The 3,757-nt window shown below is 56.2% G+C and overlaps 1 long non-coding RNA gene across 1 annotated transcript; it reads right to left on the minus strand.

Annotated features, from left to right (window-relative positions):
- Positions 1-424: 424 nt before the first annotated feature.
- On the minus strand, positions 425-2,649 carry LOC148107587 (uncharacterized). The gene is made up of 3 exons (XR_015722136.1): positions 2,426-2,649; positions 1,950-2,170; positions 425-1,165 (listed from the first exon to the last, which is right to left on the minus strand). It is a non-coding gene; the product is annotated as an uncharacterized LOC148107587 (long non-coding RNA).
- Positions 2,650-3,757: the final 1,108 nt, after the last annotated feature.

Here is a 3,757-nt window from a genome sequence, read left to right on the forward strand (position 1 = left end):
TGTGTGTGTGTGTGTGTGGTGTGTGTGCGTGCTCGCTCCCACACACACGCACAAGGCAGGGGGAGGAGCAGAGGGAGAGGGAGAGAATCTTAAGAAGTCTCCCCAACCAGTGTGGAGCCTGGTCTCACCACCCGAGACCATGACCTGAGCTGAAATCAAGAGTCAGATGCCTAACCGAGCCCCCAGGCGCCCCTCTTCTGCAATGTTTCTGAACCCCCCAGGACACACTGGGCAATGTCTGGAGACATTATTTTACTGTCACAACTGGGAAGGCGGGGGTGCTACTGGCATGAGTGGGGAGAGGCCATGGATGTTGTTAAACACCCTGCAGCACCCACGACAGGCCCCCACAAGAAAGAATGATCTAGGCTACAACATCCACAGTGCCAGGGCTGAGAAACCCTGATCTAGAAAGATGTACTCAGGCATACCCACGCAATGTCTGTCCCCAGTCAAGAACTCCTGGTCTCCCATTCGTAGTTCATGGAAAAGGAAAAAACAGAAGGCAGGGTGGATAAACGGCTTGTTTCAGGTCACCCAGCGAGATCGCCTCGCAACCTGTGTGGTGAGCACAGCGACGGCACACGGCGGCGGCTTAGCAGGGACGAAAACGAGAAAGGACTGGGCTCTGGTCTAAAACGCCTCTCGGGGTTATCCTGCACAGGGTCCTCATCAATGCCTTTTTTTTTTCTTTTTCAAGATTTTATTTATTTATTTGACAGAGAGAGACAGCGAGAGAGGGAACACAAGCAGGGGGAGTGCGAGAGGGAGAAGCAGGCTTCCTGCTGAGCGGGGAGCCCGATGCGGGGCTCCAAGGACTCCAGGATGATGACCTGAGCCGAAGGCAGACTCTTTACGACTGAGCCACCCAGGTGCCCCCTCATCAATGTCTTCTGTTTATTGGACCCCAACCTCTGTGACCAGCCCCTTCTTGACTGCAGTGAGCCAGGCCTGTGGTGGGGGTAGGCGGGGTGGGGGCTGCCTAAGGGATGAGGGAGATGGTGGGTTGAAGCCAGCTTCACATGTCTAAGCCTGAGAGGCCACGGCAGTTGGAAGGGTCTACCATGGCGGTGGGCCCTGGAGAGCTGGGTCCAGCTTCGGTGGTGTTGGGGTGGACTGGTGCCACTTCCCCACGGCTACATCCCTGGCGAGGCATGGGCGGCATCTGCGGTGGGAAGCTCAGATGTCCTGACCTTACCTGACAGAGGACTCGAGGTCCTCAATGAGCTAAAAGCCCTTGTCTGGTGCTGGCTTCTGCAAGTGGCCTTGGAGAGCCCGCTGGGGTTATGCCTGCAGGGACCTCAGCTGCCTCCTCCCATTCTGCATCCTGTCTGCCCTCTTCCCGGGAAGCAGAATTGCACGGTGTGAGGCATGCAGGCTCTACAGCTCCCCTTCAGTGTTTGCATCTGGCATGTACTTACTGGCTGTGTGTGCTTAGGCAAATTACTTAGCCTCTCTGTTCCTTCATCTGTTGAATGGATCCCCCCCTCATAGGGTTGGTGGAATGAGGTAATTTTTTATAAAGCCCTTAGAAGGATGCCTGGCCTAGAGTAACCACTCAATAAAGGTGAACTATTATTGGTATTGTTTCTATTAGGCTACTCCTCTGAGGGCTCTTCTCTCTAGCATCTCTAGCTCTCTGCTGCCCTCTAGTGGACACTGGCTGCACTGTCCTGAGGGGACCCTTGGTGTGTCCACAGAGGAAATTTCTTCCTTCAGATTTCAAAGGCAATTTGCCATGTAAGGGAAACCTTATGGTTGATTCCTGGATAGAATCAAACAACTAATTTCTTCCCCTTCCTCCCAAATAGAAGTCACCTTTGGGTTGGTATTTGCATATTGGTTTGCTTGAAGCAGCACCCTGTTTAATGGAAAAGCTACAAGGGGGCAATTTTTCTTCTTGATATCGATGTTAATTGATCATTTTCAGTTTTTACAGGTGTGATTACCTTTAACCCCAATACATTTCTGCAAACTTCTTTATTCCACTGTCGAAGCTAAACATTATCACCCACACCCCAGTGTGGGGATAACCTGTCCGTTTTCTCAAATTCTGTCTCTTCTTCTTCGTCCAACAGTCTGCGTAGAAACTGGGGAACAGCAGAGACCGTTCGTTTTGCTCACAGCTCTATCTCTGGTGCCCATTACAGGGTCTGGCACATGTACCTGTCTGTGGAAGGAGGAATGCACTCATGGCAACCATGTGGCCTTGTGGCTCCCTGCCCCTCCTTCATCCTATTGAAAGGGCCACCACAGAAGAATGGGGGGGGGATCCACTGAGGCATTACGGGGGGCGGGCGGGCTCTGTGCTGAGCGCTAATAGACTCTGGGAGGAGACTTATTTAGAGGGAAAGATGAAGGTAAAGGGAGGGCATAGCTGTTGGCCAGAGGGGGCGAGAGGGTTGGAAAAGGTCTGGACACCTACCTGGTTTGGCCGGAGGGAGGTCAGTTAGACCACGGGGAGGGGCAGCAAGAGTCCTGTTTCAGGCTGTCCCGGAGGTGAGGGGAGCCTGGACCTTGGTCTCCCGCCGCACACCTGTGCCTGGGGACAACATGGCCGGCGCTTAACCCGGACGTCGCATCAGCTCTGTGGCTCACGCTCCAGCCTAAGAACACCTGCGCCAGGTCTGCGCACCTTCCCCACACAGTCTTTATTCAGGTTTTTACGGCTCTCAGCTCCGCCCTCGGCCCCGCCCCTCAACCCCAGCCAATCCGAGAGCCCCAGCAACCCCCACGTCCAATGCGGAGCCTCCCGGCCCGAGCCCCGCCCCGCCGCCTCCACCTGCAGCCGCGGCGTGCGGACGCGTTCCCCTGCTGGGTCGTCTGCGCTTGTCCACGGAATCCTAGGCCTGCGCTCCGCTCTTGGGGGTGCTGGAAGGGACGGCGGCCAGGGTGCCTACCCCGGGGCCAAGTGTGAACCCGGCCAGTGCCCGCTCCCGGGATCTCCCTATCCGGAGGCGGCACCTTCTTCACGTGCGAGCCCCCGCCCCCTCGGCCCCCGGTCCTCTCTGACACCGTTTAACCTTTACGGCTAAGGCAGACTTTGTAGGTGCAATAAGTCCACTCTGAGCAGGGGCCGGCTGTCCCGTCCCCTCCCTGGCCTCGCCGTAGGGCCGAGCCTTAGCTCCTTTCTCCCTTAGTCCTCTGCCTCCCGAGCCCACCATCCTCTTAAACCCGGGCGGTGGAGCTTCCCAGCCCAGCCCAATGTCGTTGCCGTGGGCTTTGGCTCCACCTAGTGGCACAATGTTTAACTTCCGAGGCGCTGACAAGCTGGGGCTAAGGCGGCGGCAGGTGGGTACCTGGATTCACCCCAGTGACCTTGGAATGAGCACAAAGTGGCCTTTCTCTGCCTCGGCCCAGCCCCTCCCTCTGGTGCTGGGGTGCTGGCGAGGTTCTTGCCAAGCACAGATGCCCCTTCAGACTCCTCTGCCTCCAGAAGGCTTTGGTGACCTAACAAGCAAGGACTCTCAGAGGAACTGGTGCCCTGCGCTCGCATCCCTGGGCTGGCCTTGACACCAGCTGCTGCTGTCCCAGGGCTCCCACAATTCCAAGAGATGCCTCCCTCCCCCTGAGTACTGGCACCCAGACCAGCCCTCTTCCCACTTTACTTTTCTCCCTGCCCTCATCTGGGCTTCTTTTTATTTTCTTAAAGATTTTATTTATTTATTTATTTGACACAGAGAGAGAGAGAGACAGCTAGCGAGAGAGGGAATACAAGTAGGGGGAGTGGGAGAGGGAGAAGCAGGCTCGCAGTGGA

This window comes from Ursus americanus, chromosome 28 (assembly GCF_024610735.1).
Source record: "Ursus americanus isolate L20-20 chromosome 28, mUrsAme1.1.p, whole genome shotgun sequence".
NCBI classification, from domain to species: Eukaryota; Metazoa; Chordata; class Mammalia; order Carnivora; family Ursidae; genus Ursus; species Ursus americanus.